Source organism: Pleurodeles waltl, chromosome 1_2 (assembly GCF_031143425.1).
Source record: "Pleurodeles waltl isolate 20211129_DDA chromosome 1_2, aPleWal1.hap1.20221129, whole genome shotgun sequence".
NCBI lineage: Eukaryota > Metazoa > Chordata > Amphibia > Caudata > Salamandridae > Pleurodeles > Pleurodeles waltl.
Window position 1 is genome coordinate 134,067,228 of NC_090437.1, and position 20,267 is coordinate 134,087,494.

A 20,267-nucleotide genomic window follows, 5' to 3' on the forward strand; every position below is an offset into this window, starting at 1 on the left:
GGCACCCACAACGTGCATCCACAAACTGGACAGAGTTGGATTTAGCACAGTAAGTGAGATGAGGGTGCATGAAAGAAGTATTTATGAGGTTCAAGTAGCTAGGGACAGAACACATTAGTATAGGTTCACTTGGCAATTATACAGGATAAGTCAGGACTCTGATGAGGACAGAGACATGAACGGGTAACAAAAGCTTACAGTAGGTGTGCTTTCCCAGGGATATTACATAGTTAGAAAGCAGATAGGAAAGGTAGTACAGATGCACATGCCATGACTTCATCTTCACCTATGGATTCAAACCTACTGGTGCTGCATTCACCCCAATACTGAATCACTATGGCACATATGGGTCAATGCTTGACCTGCTTCCTCCATCAGAACTTAGTAGATGTTCAGTTTGCTGTATGATACTTGCATTACAGGCAAAGCACTGCACATAACGGTGGGAGGGACATAGGCTGCGTTCTCACGGACTACCCTCTGTGTCAAAAAATATTATTTTTCATAGTTCATGCCATTCTCTTTAGAGAACTTTGGAAAACTTTTCATCATTCTTGCCTCAATTTCAAAGGTAAATATGCTCACTCGAGGAATGTAGCCTCGAGGTTATACTCGCACACCCCCAACTTGCATCCACCATTGAGGAGGCGTCAGCACAGTTAGAGCACTAAAGGAGCATGAAAGACATGTCTTCCTGGGTCTCATGTGGCTGTCATGGGAGCCATTAGTAAAGGTTCACCAGGCATGCGTTCGGTAATGTTCTTAGTGGTTACTTGATAGGAATGGATCACAGCACGGTCAACAGTAGTCCTCATGCAAGGACTACGATTGACCCTTGTGTGATCCATTCCTGTTGTGGGTACTAGGCCCAGGCACACAAGTGGGGTAGCATTTTTATTGGAACTAGTGGTGGAACAATGGATAGTAGGAAATGTGTGGATCTCTGCATATTCCTATAGTTTACGTCACAGAAATGCAAGGAAAAGTAGTGTTTTATTCAACATTTTATCTTTGCAGGGTATTCGGTGTAAGAAAGCTTCTGGAGATCCATGCAAGCTACACCTCCCTGGACGCCCCTTGATGTCTACTTTTCAGGAGGTACTGGCTCCTAGGTACTGGCTGAGCTGGGGTCCAAAATCTCAAGCTACAAATTGAGGAAAAGGTTCATTTTTTGGTGGAAAAACATGCTGTCTCCGTGTTGCATTTCCTGTTGCGGTCACAAGGTCTACCCAAACAAGAGAGGTACAATTTTTTCTGGAGACCTGGGGGAATGCCGGGTGGAAGGAAGTTTGTGCCTCCCCACAGATTTCAGAACTTTCCATCACAGAAATTTGAGGAAAATGGTCTTTTTTGTGAAAGTTTGAGGTTTACAATGGATTCTTAGTAGACAAAATGTGGATAGAACAACGCAAGTCAGCTCAAGCTAGACACCCCTCTGTGCCTAGTTTTCAAATATGTACAGGTTGGCTAGATTTCCCTAGGTGCCGGCTGAGCTAAGGTCCAAAATCTCAAGCTACCCACATTGGAAAAAAGGGTCAGTTTTCAGTGTAAAATGGGTGCTGCATTCATGTTGCTTTTTGGGCTGTTTTCTGGCATGGGCTACCCACAGAAGTGAGGTACCATTTTTATGTGACAACCCAGGTAATGCAGAGTGGAAGGAAGTGTCTCCCCACAAATTCCAGCACTTTCCGTCACAGGAATGTGAGGAAAATGTGTTTTTTTAGTGAAAGTTTGAGATTTTCAAGGGGTCCTGGGTAAAAAAATGTGGTGAGAGCCATGCAAGTCAGCCCACCCTAGACACCCTTAGATATCTAGTTTTAAAAAATGTACCGGTTGGCTAGGTTTCCCTAGAGGCTGGCTGAGCTAGGGTCCAAAATCTAGAGCTACCCATGTTGGAAAAAAGGGTCAGTTTTTGGTTGAAAAATGTGCTGCGTCCATGTTGCATTTTGGGGTGTTTCCTGTCACAGGCACTAAGTCTCTCCATTCAAGTGAGGTACCATTTTTATCGGGAGACCTGGAGGAATGCCAGTTGGAGGAAAATTGTGGCTTCCCGCACATTCCAGAACTTTTCATCATAGAAATGTGAGGAAAATATGTTTTTAGTCAAAGTTTGAGGTTTTCAATAGATTCTGGGAAAAGAAAACATGGTTAGACTAATGCATGTCGGCCTGCCCTAATATCCCTAGGTGTCTAGTTTTAAAAAATTTACAAGATGGCTAGGTTTCTGTAGGTGCCGGCTAAGCTAAGTTCCAAAATCTAGAGCAACCCACATTGGAAAAAAAGTGTCGGTTTTTGGTGGGAAAATGTGCTGCGTCCATGTTGCATTTTGGGCTGTTTCCTGTCGTGGGCACTAGGTCGACCCACACAAGTGAGGTACTACTTATATCGGGAGACCAGTGGGGAATGCCAGGTCGAAGGATGTTTGTGGTTCCCTGCAGATTCCATAACCTTCCATCAAAGAAATGTGAGGAAAATGTGTTTATGTGTTTTTTAGTTAACGTTTGAGGTTTGCAAAGGATTCTGCATCAAAAAAGTGGTGAGAGTCATGCAAGTCCGTCCACTCTGCATACCCCTAGGTGTCTAGTTTTCACAAGCATACAGTATGGGTAGGTTTCCCCAGGTGTCAGCTAAGCTTGGGTCCCAAATCTCAAGCTACCCACATTGGTAAAAAAAAAGGGTCATTTTTCGGTGGAAAAACTCGATGCGTTCATATTGCATTTTGGAATGTTTCGTGTCACAGAAACTAGGTCAACCCACACAAGTGGGATATCATTTTTATCGGGAGACCTGTGGGAATGCCGGGTGGAAGGAAATTGTGGCTTCCCGCACATTCCACAACTTTCCATCACAGAAATGTGAGGAAAATTAGTTTTTTCTAGTAAAAGTTGGAGGTTTGCAAGGGATTCAGGGTAAAAAAAATTAGGTACTATTTTTATCAGGAGAATTGTGGGAGCATAGAATAGTAAAAAATGTGTTACTACCTATTGAATTTTGCTGCATTTTAGCCTTTCAAATGTGAGCCAGTGTATAAGAAAGATGGCATTCTGAAAAATACCCTTCAAATCATATGCTATTATGGGCACCCTACTGATTTAGAGATGTAGAAATAACTGCTGCTCTTAAACTCCATAGCTTGTGCCCATTTCAGAAATACATACGTTTCCTTGATACCCATTTTTATCTATGTCTATTTTGCATTAAGAATTAGTTTATACTCAGTACTCAATGAAAAACCATTGTACTGTGCCGCACAGTTGTTGGCTCTGTGGTATCTGGGTTCCTGAAGATCCTAGAAACCCTATATATCCTTGCAACCAGATTGGTCTAGCATACGTAATGATATGTTGCTTTCGTCAATCAGCTGTTGTGACAAAAAGTTACAGATGAAAATGTTGTCACAAATTCCTGTTTTTTTACTACCGATTTTCAATATTTTGTTTATTTCAACAGTCATTTCCCATAGCAAAACCTTGAGGGATCTACACATATGACCCTTTGATAAATTCAGACTTTTGTCTACTTTTCAGAAATGTGTAGTATTTCTGGCTTACCCATGGGTTTCACACTGGTTTCCACCACAAACTCGAAGTAGGATGAGAGCACAAAAAATCTGGAAAATAGGCTACCTCTTAGAAAAATGCCAAAACTGTGGTACAAAAGTAGGTTTTAGGATTCAGCTCCGCATACGCCTGAAAGCTGGGAAGATGATGATTTTAGTGCAGCAAACTATTCGTGGATGCCATTTTTAGGGGAAAAACAGGCACTTTTCTCTGGAGCACTTTTCCCTATTTTTCTAAAAATAACTCAAATGTTTGCCATATTTGCCTATTTTCTTGCCCCCCCCCCCCCCCCAGAGGAACCCACAAACCCTGGTGATCTTTAGAATCCCCAGGATTTTCGGAAAAAGGATGCAAATTTGGCATTGATACCTTAGGTGGAATAAAGGTTATGGAGCCCTAAGCACAAACTACCCCAAATAGCCAAAAGAAAGCTCACCACAACAGCTAAGGGGTTACATTTCTGCACAACACTTAGATTGTTTAGTATACTCTTGATATTTTGAGTTTCATGTTTATCCTACTCTTGATATTTAGAGTTTCATGTATATTTCTCAGAAGAGCACATTAAAGGGACTCATAAAAAGTTTATTTGCTGATAGCTTTGGTCCTGTTTAATTAATTTACATGACATTTTGCAGGCTGTCAGCATCTTAATCTCAGTGTTGTGATTTAATGTTTCAATGAGATTTGATAATGGGGTGGGAAAGGGCAAAGTTAAAGGAGAAAAAAATATTTGATTTGTTGATAACTTTGGTGGCATTTCACAGATCTGCACCATATTTGGTAGACACTTGGCATGTTTAACTAATTTCTGTTGTGCTGCGTCATGCAGATTCATCAAGGTAAATATTAATATATTTGGCAGTCTTTGACAAATCTGCAGAAATTTAGTTACAACTTTGGGAGGGGTGACCTCTACCAACTTAATAAATACAACCAGTTAGGTCAAAGTACAATTCAGAGAGAATCTCTGCTCAGCCCCTGATAGCCCTGGCACAAGCATCAGGCAATGCTTGGAGAAGTGTATATTACGTTCAAGTACTACCAACAGTGTCAAAGTCAGGAAAAAAACAAAATAAAATTCCCAAACATAATTAGAAAAATAGAGAAAATGAATACGCAAAAAAAGACACCAATATCACTAAATTAGGTTAAAGAGAATCAGAGATATCAATTTTGAACATTTTAAGGAAGTAAAGCCCAGAAACAGGTGAAAAAACATTAACAAACAACAGTTTACTATTGTAGGAAATCTGCCCTTTCTGTGTTGCTACCCTGTATATTTTGCCTTTTGCAGGACCATATATTTTTCCTCAATCTGGAACTCTGTGCACTGTACCCGTGCTAACCAATAGTAAAGTGCCTGCAAGCACCCTTTAAACATGGTCATAGTGGGATATTTCTAACTGGTATATAAATCACTAGTCTTTAGTACAAAATGTGCCCAGGGCCTCTAATTTTAAAAGTCATTTGTGTGGCTGCAGGACCTATTGTGCCTTCCACTACAGTGACAGTGTAAAACATGTTTTTTTGCCTCCATTTGTAGACTGACTGTGGCAGTTTAAACACTGCAATTTGAGCTGTCAAAATAAACCATTTTGACAGCTCAAAGTCCCCCTTTTAAATATTAATAAGTCACCCCTACGTAGAGCATGGAGCTCACAATGAAGGGTGCATGGTTTTCAAAAGCAGGGCATGTTGAATTTTAATGTTACCATGTCCATACAGTGACTAGCAACCTAAAGCTATTCTTCACTGTGACAGGCCTACTTGTCCTATGTAGAAAACCAGAGTTCACATTACATAACCTAATACTGTATCTTGGGAATTAAACTAGCTGGGAAAATAATTGAACTAATATTTTTTTAATAGTTATTAAAAATCCAATTCAATGGTGAAGAAGGAATATTAAAAAATATTATTATAATATTAATAATATAAGAATATTTAGAAAGTTACCTTTTCCTTGCCTAGGGTCCCTCAAGCCTAAATTTGCATTTGCAACACTACTTATGACAGTCAGTGATTAGCATTTGAACAGGTGTGAAAAAGATGCAACTTGTTTACCGGGGACATTAGGTTGTGCTAAATGGGAAGCAAAGGCTCCTCTGAGCCTGACAGAAAATACACAGTGAACATGGGGAGCCTCCTTTTTGACATTACAGTGTCAAATCCTGTTTGACAGGTCTTCTGAGTTTTTACATTTAATGCTGGGGGCAAACTTGAATGGAAGGGAAACAGAATGCCAAAGCAATTCTTTTGTATCCACTATCTGATTGCTGAAGAGCCCGCTTTGTCCCACCAGACTTCTGGCTCTGGAGTTTCACATAAAACACTAGGGGTGCACTTGAAAGGAAGAGAAACATGATGGCAAAACAAGCCTTGTGTATGTACTGTCTCGTTGGTGAAAAACCTGCTTTGTTCTACAAGACTTCTGTCTCTGGATTTTAGTGTTAGATGTGGGAGGACACTTTCAATGAATATAGTACAATCCGCACACACATACCCAGCCCTCAGAGCCCAAGTTTAGTGTGGCTGAATACTTCGACCATCTTGAAAATTTCCAAAGTGAGGAGTGTTGGCCCTGGGAACTTTTACCCCATTGGATAGGCCGTGCCCAGGAGTCACTACCTCCCACTAACTTGTGCCATAAAATGTGGCATTTCTAGGAACACACTTCAGAACACTCCTGGGCCAGGGGGAATAGCAGAAGAGGACTGAACCTGCTGCATGTGACCAGAGAAAAGCTTTGAAAGAACTGGACCTGCTACCTCTTATACTCAGGACACAGAAGTGTACCCCAAGGGTCATATGGTTGACCTTCTGTTAAAGCTGTAGTGACACAACAATCTACTGTAGGCCTTTTCCTGCAACTGCTCAACTGAACAATGGCAACTGGACTTAAACTTGACTGAACCTTGTTGTTGGCATCTGCCTACCACCTTGTGAGTCTCTTATTGCCTACCCCGAAAAACCTAGGGGGCTTCAGAAGTGTTCTCCTGAGATGGATTGGGAGTTCCAAGATTGAAGTCAGAAGATAAAATCTTTGGCCATGACAAACCTGGTTGGTGTAGCCAACCATGCTCCATTGCGATCAGTGTTAAACTGCACCTAGGTCCCGGTCTACTGCAGTCTCTATCATCTTTACTCTTCTTTGCCTTAAATGTTTTAAAAATATATCACTGGTTACGCTTATTGGATTTTTGTAATTTCTCTGCCATTTTGTTTATTCAATTTTGCTCTATCTTCTTATTTGGTTTGGGGTTTTTATTGCTTTGCATTTTTACTTCATCACTGTTTTGTACTGCAGAAATACTTGGATAGCCACCACCCCCACCATACATAATAATGCAATTTCTCCAATGGTTGACAGGAAACTAGGTGCAATTTCAGGCTGACCATGATGGAGCACAGGCGGATTCACCAAGCATTTCATCTTTGTCCAAACGTTTAACCTTCTGGTTTAGGGCCTGGTTTAGGATTTGGTAGACCGTAATCCATCCAGCAAGGTGGCGGAGGGCATTACCTCTACCACCATGAAGTACTTCTGTCTGCCGGTCAACTCTATACCTTGAAAGGATACTCCATCATAGTGGTTTCCGTCAAGATACAAAAGAGTTTGGTCACCAAACTTTTAAACATATTTTGTTAAAAGAAACAAAGTCGGGGTTTGTTTTTGTAAAACAAAAACACTAATGACCCCCAAATACTGAGGGATTTGTGTCCCTGAAGCGCATAAGCAGGAATCTAACCACTTGACCTTTGGACAGCAGTTGCAGCCCTCAGGCTGGTATGGATCAGGAATCCTTGAGTCCATAAGTGAGTCCTCTTCTTCCAGCAGGCACCAGGAGTCTTCTTTCTTCCAGCATGGTCTTAATTTGTTTGAGCCTTTCCAGTTCGAGGAATGTTCTGATGAGGTGTTCTTAGATGTGTCATTTTCTTCCTGTGCACGAGCAAGTGATTGGAGTCCTGTTTCAGTATGGTATAACCCTTCTGCTTCCAGGCAGGCCTGTCTTCAGCTCATTTTAACTATGGAGCATACCCTGGGTGAGATGGTTCCCTTCTGTCATCGAAAATGTACAAAAAATGGTAAAGATTGGAAAGATCATCTCTGGAAAGGCGCTGGTAATTTGTGGAAATCCCTAGGATATTTGTAAACTGTACCTTGAGCACCTGAGTGCTCTGTTTGACATGAGGGTGCCTCTGTCCATCATTATGAGTGTATTCACACAGCCTTACTTAAATACCTCATCAGTAAAAGACCTAATCGTTCTTCATGCCTGCCTGACAAAGCTGATGCTGGATGAATTCTGATTATCTGTCTCCGAAAATTCTCATTGACCACTCTCAGACACAAAAGTAGTTTAAGCTCTCAATGAAGAATTAAAGATGAGATAAAGATGAAAGGTTTATCTCCAGCCATCTCACTTCAGTAGAGTTACTAGTTTTCAGTACCCTCTAATTTGGCGCACACATCAACAAATTTGCAAAAGCTGCCAACTTTCATCTCTATGAGCTTAAAAAGAATTGACACTTCTCTCCTCTAGCAAAGGAGGTGAAAGGGTGAGTAGAAACAGAACACATGAGATTGGTTTAACATGAGAGAGTGAGAGGAAGAGAGATAGCACCACATGGGAGGTCCTCAAGGGTCATGGAAGCTGAGGATGATTTAGTGTTTAAATGATATCACTAGGGAAAGAAATCAGCATTAAGAGAAGGTGACTGTCAAAATAATATGTGAAATAATTAATCTGAACGGGTCTGAGTGTGCAGCATTGTTACAGAAATGCCTTTAGTCTACTAATGTGGCCCAGTCATGTGAGGATCCTTCACGTTAGTCCAATGTTGTTAATTTACCCAGCACTACATTTCATGTGACTTAATGTGCCCTAAAGAAATTCAAGCTCAAGCTGAGAAATTGAGAAGTGGAGCTGGGCAAGGTGATCTTAACAAACTGCAACTGCTTTGTAACACTACAAACAAATAGAGACAATTGAACAAAATAGATAAGAAATATTAAAGAAAAAGAAACCATACACAAAGTACCAATAAAAAGCAAGATAATGCCAGGAATAACTTGGAAATATCTTTATAAATTCACTGGCTATTAATGTCCATTTAAAATGATTAGGTTACAACGGTGTTAGTTTCCATTTTCCGTAAAGTGAATCTATGCTCAAAGTATGGACAAAAACATAAACTATACACGCCTAATCAAAAAATGTAACGCAAAATCAATCTGGAGATGAAAAAAGGTGGTGTCTGCTGGCAAAGAGGATGTGCACATTAGTATCTAAAAATGTGTTGAAGGAGGTCAAAGATATTTTTTAGAATAAAGCTGAGATACTAGAAAATGTTTTATGAATTACTGGTTTTCTTCAACATCCTGCACCCTGGAGCCACGGTATGTTTTTATTTACAATACACTGCTTCATTGCCTTTAACTTCCTGACACATTTCCCTGAATCACAGGTTGTGCCTACCTGCTGGTAATGCAAGGGCCTAGTTAGGATTGTTAGTGAAAGCCCTGCGAAGAGTAGTGTACAGAAGTCATATTATGTTGACGGTGGTAGCACCTACTTATCCTACTCACAAGAGCCTCCCATGCTGGCAGGGAGAAATAAAGAATTAAGGGCCATATGTACAAACACATTTTCCCATAGACACAGAATGGGTAAAACCCTTTGCTACATCTGGCCCTAAGTGGAGTAACGCAAAATGACGCGGGCTCCTGCAGAATGTATTGCGGGGCTCCTGAGTCTCCCATAGATATTCATTGGCCCTGGCCTGGATGGATCCCTTAAAGAGTTGAGGGCCCCTGGAGGGTTTGGGATCCCCCTGGGCCGCTGGAACCTGCGTTACGCCCCTGAAATAATCTGATAGTAGAAAAACCTACAACTACGCCCCCAAACTTTACTTTGGCACAGTTATTACTTTGGAGCTAGATGTCAGTCATCAGCATCGCTCTTCAGTGCGTTTAGCGTATTTTCCTCCACTTTTTTGTGGGAGTCGTCCAAAGTTTGTTTACATTCCCGGTGCTGCCCTTATTTCATGTCTGCATTGGCTTAGGTGCTCGAAGTGTCTTTCTTACCTGCTCTCAGTCGGTGCACCGCCTCCTGGTCATGCTGCTGTGCCTGTGGTGGAGATGTCTGCTTGGTTCAGAAGGCGGGAAATGGAAGACGATTCGTGGCCACTATCTGTACGGGTCACTGCGAAAACAAACAGTTTGGAGGCGTGATTGCTCCGGCGCACTCCAGTACAGGGAAAGCAAGAAAAGTGTGGCAAATGCAAACACGCACAGGCTTGGATTATAGCAATTATCCAAATCAATAAGCACAAAATCAGAGCCACTCACAGAGCTAGAGGACAGAAGCAATAACAGTTGTTCAAATGCCACGGGTGTGTGGTTTTAATCCATACTGTAAACAGGTAATTGATATAGTCGTGTAGCCCCAGGGAGTGTTAAAATTACTGTACCATTTACATACCTCCAAAATGAAAAGCCTCACACAGAGAAAAACAGTCATTTAATAAGGCACCCCTGTTCTAAATTACTGCTATTACCAAACCTCTATCAGTATAAACAAGGCGTGTCATTTTTCTTATGATAAAAAAGAAACAAGACGAGGAAAGCATCACATAATGACTGGAGCGTGGGTGCACATTAGTTGACTTTGGATCAGCTCACGGTGACACTCAGGCTTCTGAACAACAGGTAAGGTCCTGCAGCGCCCGCACAGGGCCTCGGGCCGGGGCGCTGCTGGAGGAGCCGTGCGCGTCACTTCTACTGGGCTTGGTGTGGTGGCTCGCAGGGAGTAAACATTCCAACACGGAAGGCCCGGATATTTCGGATGGCTCGGATGCCTGACGTGTCCTGCATGAGACGAACCTTGGTTGGTTCCCTTTAAAGCTCACCAAGCCTCGGGCAGGAATGTTAAGCTGTTCTTTGCTGCTAAACTACAACAGGGCGCAGCAGCACTTTCACCTCTTTTGCGAGTTTCAGCGGTGCGAGCACGCGACACCGCCGGATCGCCGTCTCTGGGCTGATCACTGGGCAGGTTGTCAACCAAGACGGTCCACACTCAGCACAGTGTACAACCACACACTTGGAATGTCCTCAACCAGATGATTCTCTGGCACCTGTTATCCGTATAAACGGCAGGTTTTGTGGGGCACTGGTGCTTGGGCCCCAGCAGTCTTTGCAAGGGAAGTGTGAGACCTGAAGGAGCAGGGAGCAGAGAAGAGGAGAGCAGCGCATCTGCTAAGTAATCCTGGTATAAAGCGGGCAGTGTGCGGGCAGAAGGCTGTGAATGCGCAGAGCTGGAGGCAGCAGAGAGGACGGCGCGAGGAGAGGCGCGTGAGGCACAGACGGCAGTGTGGGACCCTCCTTGACCATTCTCACACAATGGCCTCTGCACCTTGGTTTCTCTGCCGACACGCGGACCTCTCTGCTTCATACCCCTTCGCCTCGCTCTGCCTTGGCCCCTCTGCTCCGGCTCCTTGTCCCTCTGCTCTCATACACTGTCGCACTTTGTCCCTTCGTGTCATACTATCGCGTCCGCTATCTGCCTTCTCTGCACGCACAATGCTCTTTGCTCCCTGCTGCGTTCTCTCACACTGTGCCCCTGCCCCCTCTCTTACCCACTGGACCCCCTTTACGCGCCCACTGCTGTCTGCTATCTAACCACCTCTGCATGCATTTTCTTCTCCGTGTTCCCTCTGCGGGCACAGGGCTCTCTCCACCTTCTCCTTTCTGTTCCTGCGTCGCCCACTCTGCCCTTCTACTCACATACTACCCTCTCGGCTCCCATTGTGTGAGAATGGTCAAGGAGGGTGCACTGTGGACAGAAGGAGCACGGAGCTGAGATTGTAGAGCAGTGGTTCCCAACCTGTGGTCCAGGGACCCTGGGGGTCCGCGAAGCCTCCTCAGGGGGTCGACGACTGCTTAGAAAATTAAACAATATTAACAGGTTAGGTCCCTAGCTTTCAGTAATGACTTAGTGGGGGGTCCCCAGACTCTAATAATGATTCAGTGGGGGTCACCGGGTTCCAGTAATCAGTAAGTGGGGTCCAGAGAAGTCAAAAGGTTGGGAACCACCGGTGTAGAGCATGAGCAGAAGGGGAAGGCTGGAGGGGCAGTGTGTGAGAAGACAAGTAGGGAGTAAAGAGGGCATGGTGTGAGTAGATGGGGCAGAGAAGACACTGGGTGAACAGCAGTGGCGGAGGGCAGTGTGCGAGTAGAGCGGGAATGGTGTAGATGTAAAGGGGGCAACGTGATTTTGTGCACGGAGGGGATAATGTGCAAGGCGAGAAAGCTGAAGAGGATGTGCATAAGGAGAAGGATCCGAGGGCAGGAGCAGAGAGGGCAGTAAGAGTGCAGGTAGTACAGTGGGCAGTGTGTGACCGTAAGGGAAAGGAATAAAGGGCTGAGAATGAGCAGAGGAAGTAGGCTGTGACCATGAACTGAAATACATAAAGTTGATTTACATTGAAATGTACTGCTTTGTCCAGCCTTACGTGGGTTCAAATTGTATACAATTCTTAATTGGCCATGCCCTCCTTACTGAGGTATCTTCTGCAATCCTTTCACATTTACTTTCAAATATGGGTCACCTGGCCCGGACCCCGCCAATAACATTGTAAAAGGTGCAGTCACTATGTTTAGAATGCATAGATATTGTAATTCACACCACTGTATATACACTCTCCAAAATGATCACCATATTGTATTGCAGATGCTTACCGAAATTCTCAACTTTCAAAGGCAAGGCTCTGCGACTGGTCCCTAACTTTCCAACGTCAGACACGGACAGAAGGACGCACACAGCCCAATATCAACGGGGCAGAATTTGGACCCACAAGGGTTGTCACTACATCCCAATACCCCAATATTATCCTTATCAGTATTCACTTGCTTCCGTAATCAATAGAAGCCACTCCCACTGTACAAGGCCACCATACATTATTTAATTCTGCATGCTGTGACTCCAGAGTTCCTAACTAACTCAAACAAGCATTGGCCCCTTAAAGGTCAGACTTTTAGTTTAGTCTTTTAGAGAACACAGAGCAGCTAACCCAGCACCAGCACCCAGTTTTATCACTTACAAAGTCTAGCACCCAAACCCTAAACCCTTTAGCTGAAAAAAAAGCGGTCCCCTTATGAGCTACTTGAGCTGTTGAAAACCCCTTATAGTCCGCACAGTTTTTAAACATGGAGAATTCCCCAGGTTTTTAGCTGAGATGTGGGTCCTTTGTTTTAACACTTACAGTGGATTTTCAGACCAAGCAACCCTCATTTTGGAAGTGTCACTGGAAAGGGACATGTTTCAACCTAGGAGGTGGATTTTTAATAAACAACACCTTCAGGATGAAGGGTGAATCCAGATATGTAAAAAAGAGATTAGAGAATTTCTCAGTAGGAACCACGGGTCAGCCACTCCCATTATTGTTTGGGATTCACTGAAAGCCTATATAAGAGGGATTGTAATTGTAAAGGATGCTGCTAATAGCCACATTTTTAGACAACAAAGTTGGGCTTTAGAAGAGGGGGTTAGTAATAGCCTAAACAAATTTCAAAGTATCCCTCAAGAACGAATACAAAACTATTAGATCAGGCTAAACAGGCATTCACTGATCAGTATTATAGTACGTCTGAGGCGATGCACCAGGCTCACAGGCAAAAAGTATATAAGGGTAGTAATTTCACAGGTAGATTTTTAGCTTGGCAAGCACGCGAGGAGGTGGCCAATAATATGATACACGCTCTAAAATGTCCAACGGCGGGGGTAGGATACACAGAGCATAGGAAATTTGGGTAAATTATACTAGAACATTATAGACGAATATATAGTCAGAGTCAAGTGGTTGATTCTGAAGCGTTCAGGAAATTCTTAGCTGGGCTCACTATACCTGGAGGGAAGCCATCTCCTGCCCGTTCACTAAAGCAGAACTTGTGGAGGTGATTAAGAACCTCCCGAATGGAAAGGTGTGTGTCCCCAATGGCTTACCAGCAGAATATTAAAAATCCTTTATTGATGTATTGGCAGATTATTTCTTGCTGGTAATTTGCAATATGTTGAAGGGGAGCTCTAGCCTGACATCATTCTGTACAGGAAATGTAGTTCGCTTTTTAAAGAAAGATAAAGGCAGTGAAGATCCTAACTCATATCGACCAATTACGCTCTTAAACGCAGACTATAAGATCGCCATGAAGTTCTTGGCTAACCGTCTCAATCCAGTAGCTGCCAAACTGATTCATTCCGATCAGAATGGATTTATTGCTGGTCGTCAATTGGCTACTAACACACACTTTTTGGCTGAACCATTAGATTACTTTGCGATTGATAATACCCCTGCCGTTATACTTTTATTGGATGCAGAAAGAGGCTTTGAACTCGTAGTTTGGGATACTCTATTCAACATTTTTGCAAAATTTGGCATTCCTTACCAGATCATGGGGTTGGTGCAAAAGATGTACTAGAATACAGAAGTCAATATAATAATCAATTCTGCATATGTAGGTAATCTACAAGTTTGCTGGGGCCCCGACAGGGATGTCCGTGCTCGACTTCGGAAGGTTGGGGATTTTTTAGCGGGAACAGGTGGAAAAATCTGTCAGAAATAGGGGTAGACGTACAATGGGATTTTTTGCTCACTGGGTCCTATAGAATAATGTCTAAGAGTCTCACTGAACTGGATTGTGGCCAGATACGGGACAGCCTAAATATAGTCAGAGACCTGGTAGACCCTGGGGTGACAGACAAGCGGGTGAAAGGGAAAGGCAACGTATGGAGCGGAAGGGCCCAGATCTCTTTGTAAAAGTAACTATAAAATGGGAGAAATATTAAGGGCTAGAACTAAACAAAGAGATCTGGGAGGAAATTAATTGGTTGAATTTCAATGTATTGAGAGAAGCCAATTGATTCAGAATGCTCTACTTTAGCATATGGCTGTTTCACTGAACTCTGCAATTCCTAGCCCAGGTTAATCCTAGCTGGGCCAGCCACTGCTTTCGATGTCACGTGGGGGTCATGGCAAACTAAACACAAGTTATAGGTTGATGTGGGCCTATTCAAAAATTGTGGGGCAAGGCATTCAGGTTTTTAGATACAGCCTTACAGAGAGAAATAGTGTTTGGTTGTTAGTCTTGGGCTATGATCCTTGGAGGAATTTAGCTCCCAGACTTATAAAATTAGTATATATTGCTACGGCAGTGGCTAGATCTCTTTTACTGCAAAATTGGGACACTTCGGTTATCCCTACTTTTGAGGAATGGGTAAGGAAAATGAAACAATAAGGAAACAGGAGCGGTTGTATGCGCTGAGATGCGGTGGGATCAAGAGATTCTCCCAAACCTGGTGAGCTTATGGAGACAGTAGAGGATATTATGAGTATAACGTAGTTTACTCTCCATTAACATAGCAAACATAGGAATGGAAATCTTAAATTCAAATATACAACATACAATGTATTTCAATTTAGATATTTATTATAGCTAATTAAACATTCAGTTTGCACATAATATAATCAACATAGAATCAACCAAAAAAAATATATAATACAACCCCCTACCCTAAATGAAACATACATATATGAAAACATAAATAACATAACAGTAAATACGCAAAAATAAACAAATAACACAGAACCAACAAAATCACAAAATAGTATACATACAAAATTACAACCGCCTCATACATGAGAGGATATTTAAACAGCACAATAAAGTTACTGCTTTGATGCTACAATTATGCGTTGAAGTTTGGATTGTATAAAATTCAACATAACAGCCAATTCTAGGTTATAATTTCCTGATTCAAATTCTCGTGTTACAGGCCTGATGGTAGCCTATCCTGGTCAGGGCTTCAAATTTGCCAATTTCAAACACTTCATGCCAATGTTCAAGACATGCCAATTTACAAGCCGACGCGCGTTTCGGTGAGTGAAGAAAAATATAAATACACCTTCATCAGGACTTTATGATTCAGTATAATTGGCATACGTACATCTTGTAACCTGCCTTAGATATGAAAGAACGTAGATATCCCTTACAGGCTGGATTAAACACTCTCCAACTTCAAATTTGTAGTCCAAAATGAAGGACTAACACATGGATATAGCTAAATGAAGCTATGCTTTCTCACTCTACAAGTTCACATGGTTTAAAAAACGTAATCCACAGGGGAAACCCACAAGGATACCAAACTGGTAGGGAACAACTTGCTAACAGTATCAGCAGGATCCAGGACATGTGACCAGCAAGATGATCTCTCGATCGCTGTTATGTTGAATTTTATACAATCCAAACTACAACGCATAATTGTAGCATCAAAGCAGTAACTTTATTGTGCTGTTTAAATATCCTCTCATGTATGAGGCGGTTGTAATTTTGTATGTATACTCATTTGTGATTTTGTTGGTTCTGTGTTATTTGTTTATTTTTGCGTATTTACTGTTATGTTGTTTATGTTTTCATATATGTATGTTTCATTTAGGGTAGGGGGTTGTATTATATATTTTTTTTGGTTGATTCTATGTTGATTATATTATGTGCGAACTGAATGTTTAATTAGCTATAATAAATATCTAAATTGAAATATATTGTATGTTGTATATTTGAATTTAAGATTTCCATTCCTATGTTTGCTATGTTAATGGAGAGTAAACTACGTTATACTCATAGTATTGCTTCCCTGTGTGTTACTCTCTGTATCTAGCTCAGGGACCCTGTTTAGATACGAGGACAGTAGAGGATATCAAAACAGCTTAAGGGGTGGTGGGGGTTAGAGCCTGAGAAATAGTACTGTTAAAACTATGAATTGTTTATGTCTTTGCCGCTAAGTGATGGTATTAAGCAATGAAATATGATGATGTAAATTGGTATATTGGGTTTGGAATTGTGATGTACTGATGCTATATTTTGTTGTCTGTCCGTTTTGCACTTTTAGTGTAATATGATTTTTTTGTTGAAATTCGTTCTTGGTCTGACCTTGGATCTCAATAAAAAAAGGTATAAAAAATAAAATAAAAAATAAGCATTGACAGAGCCAATAGGTGTTGCCTATGTGAGAGCTTTTGGCTTTGCCGGTGTATTTTAGCCATTTTGTAGAGCAACATGGCTAAAAGTAAAAACATAAGTGGTGTAAGCACTCTTTTTAACCTTCCAGCATCATAGCACATTTTATTTTATTGTTATGGTGCTTCTTTTTTTTATTAACTTTTAGCAATGCTGCTCAGCAGCTACGCTGCTGTACAACATGGCTAAAAGATGTTGCCAAAGCCAATAGTTCTCACGTAAACGAGACCTATTGTCTTTACCAAAGCTGTTTTTTTTGTAGGAGTAAGCCAAAATACATAGTCTTGGATAAACAATCCTTTTATAAAAGTGTTTCAAAACAATAAGAATGGAGAAAGCGACATGAAAACTGGGAAACAAACTATCTTGAAATGCTTAGTCGGACTGCATTAAAATGGAAGCTTGCTTTTGCCCATGGAAGACAACTACGTGTACGGTGATAAACAATATGAGATATAAAGCTGAATATAAAAAAACAGGAATGGAGATAGCAAAACTAAGACACTCAAACACATTACACTTAATCGGACTGCATTAAAACAAAAGCTTGTTTTGACCACGTAAGGCAACATACATGGGCGGTTATAAACAATATATCTTCCTTCTTAATCTCTGTCTTCTTAATTTTCCCAATGGTTACACAAATGCCCCAAGGGAGAAATATTGCCAAAGCAAATCGTCTGGGTTTACTAGCTTGGACTGCCAAAACTTACTAGAGCTGGAAACTCTATTCTATTTTGAAAAGCACCTTAATTTCAGTTGCACAAAAATAGCGTCGCAGATGATACGATTTCTCTTTTTATTACCTTTCATTCTTACCATACTTATACAACTGTCTGAATGTGTGACTTATCAATTTTGCAAATAAAGATTGGACTTCAATATGAAAAATAAAAGGTGTGTATAAAAACTTGGAAAGGAGATAGGAAGACAAAGAAGAGTGTAGTAGCGACTCCCACAAATGAATAGGAGTTGGAGCAAGTCTTGAATTCTGCTTGTTTATTTGGAAACGGAGCTGTGGCATATTAAGCCTCTTGACGAATCTTGCTGGACCCAACTGTCACTAGTTGAATCTAACGAACTCTCAGGCAACCACGGTATTCCATGCAACGCACGGTCCCACATTTCATCCAATGCCACGCTCACCCACTACTACATTACTTCTCCTCTTACATATACAAAACAATCAAGGAAGCAATGTTACAATAAGACTCCCACCCATGGAATACGTCTACCTACAGTATCATAGCAAAACAATAGCTTACATTTTAACTAATACTTACAGGAGGGAAACTAATTTAGGGAAACAAATAACAAAAACCACAGATAAAATTCCATCAAATCACAATTTATCCTAATATGACCTGGAAAAATAACATTCTGGTTGGAAGGCAAAAGATAATATCAATAAAGCACAACCTTAGCACAAATGGCCTTGATAAGGACAGCCTGTCAGGAAGGTGACGACTTGTCTATATCTGATTGGTAATCTCCTCACCCCCTAAATTCTGTGAACTCCCATCTTACCATCCAGTGAATTGGCCTTAAAACTAGATTCACCAATATTTTTGGGCCTCTCTATTACTTCACTCTGGGGATGTTCTTCTTCCTGATTTCAGACATTCCACCAACTGTTACCGCTCACTCTGATTGCGTTTCCACAAACTTTATCGAGCACAACAGGACCACTGAACGTCTGTCATCTTTTCTTAAGATGAGTTCCTTTCTTAATGTGAAGTACATCCCCAATCCTGATCTTTACCTCACTCACTCTTGATCTCCTGTCATAATTCTCCTTCTGTTTAGTTTTGGCCACACCTGTATTTTGTTTAACCATGGCTTCAAACTCCTCCATTGACACTCTGAACTTAACCCATTTGCCCCTCCAGTTTAGGTATATCTTGGTGAAAGGCTTTCTTACTCTCAGCACTTGAAATGCTGATACCAACATTGATCTCTGTGGGCTGGTACGATAGAATGAAATTATTGAGTTCAACGCATTCTTAACTACATATTTATACACAATCACTCACATTACACACTGTGCCACTACGCAATTCATACGCTCTACCTGCCCATTGCATGGGGGATGGTATAGAGATATTTTCACATGTTTAACATCTCTTGATTTCAAGAAGCATTTCACCTCTTCACTCATAACTGGACCCCTTTGTCTGACAACAGAAACTGTGGAAATCCTTCCCTCATGAATATATTTTGTAAAAACTCAACCACAGTTTAGCGTTTGGCTCAGGCACAAATTCCACTTCAGGCTACTTTGAATATAGGTCAACCAGCACCAATGTATAGCGGCACAGGTACGGAAGCCATAAAACGGTCCAACTAAATCTATTCCCACTTTTTCCCAAGCATAAGAAGGCCACTCAATCTGTTGTAAAGGTGGTTTCCTTACTATACAACTTTTATCTGAATTAGCAAAAATCATCCATCTGCTAACATACTCATCAACTTCCCTTTCTATTGAGAGCCACCAAAAGGTTTGTCTCAACCTACATTTTGTCATCGTACCCCCAAATGACCCTCATGTGCCAATTGGATAAGTTTGTTTCTTAATCCTGGAGGAGGTATTAACTTTTCCAATCTGAGTAAGAACCGGTCTTCTACTGATAATTCCACTGCTACTTTCCAAAATGGATGGCATCCTGACTCTACATTTTTCTCTTTTGGCCACTCTTTAGTGTCATGTTTGATAGTTTGCTTGATAACTTCATCATTTCCAATTTCAGTCCTCCATTCCATTTCAGTTATAGCGCTCATCTCCCGAACATCAGTAGCCGCAATCACACAACTTTCCTCGCCCTCTTTATCCTTACTGGTTGACGAACTCCAGGATAAGAAATCAGCCCTCATGTTTTTCGCTCCCTGAATATGTACACTGTCAAAGTTGAATTGCAAACGTTTTGTAGACAACCTGGCTATAGAAGAGGGTTTGATCTTTAATCCACCCCCCCACTCAATATTGTGACTCATGGCTTTTGATCAGTTTTAACTGTCAACTCGGCCCCCCACACATAGGGTTTGAATTTTTGGATGGCCCACCAACACACCAATAATTATTTTTCAATTGTCGAGAATGTGTTTCAGGATCCCTAAGTGTTCTAGAAGCATACCCAATAGTGTGCTCTATCCCTAATTCATTTTGCATGCACACCGCCCCTAATCCATGATTGCTGGCATCAACAGTTATACAGCACGATAATTTCGGATTACATGAGTTTAACACTTTGGAGCTCACTAACTGTTGCTTACTCCAATCAAACGTCTTCTCATACTTGTCATCACAGTTAAACACCACATTTTTTTAAACAATCCTGTTAAGACCTTAACATGAGATGCATAATCTGGCATGAATCTTGAGTAAAATTCACTTCGTCCCATAAACAACGTCAAGTTGTCTTGTCTGTGGGTGCTCCCGCATTTGTGATAGCATCAACCAATCCTGGCCTTGGTTCAATAACATTCCCCAACACAATATGGCCAAGGTATTTCACTCTGTCTTTAAAAAATTCACGCTTCACAATTTTAAGCACTACTCCCTTCTTGTGGAAAATAGTCAATACTTGATTGAGAATCTTATTATGCTCTGCCACAGATTTAGCAAATATCAGAAC

The 20,267-nt window shown here is 41.5% G+C and overlaps 1 protein-coding gene across 4 annotated transcripts in view; it reads right to left on the reverse strand.

The window, feature by feature from the left end:
* SHROOM3 (shroom family member 3) overlaps positions 1-20,267 on the reverse strand; it is a 318,758-nt gene that overhangs the window by 219,689 nt on the left and 78,802 nt on the right. For all 4 annotated transcript variants that reach the window (XM_069236827.1, XM_069236829.1, XM_069236828.1 and 1 more), the window contains exon 2: positions 9,652-9,769. The gene's annotated coding sequence lies outside the window, so the exon portion shown is untranslated. The remainder of the gene's footprint in view (positions 1-9,651; positions 9,770-20,267) is intronic.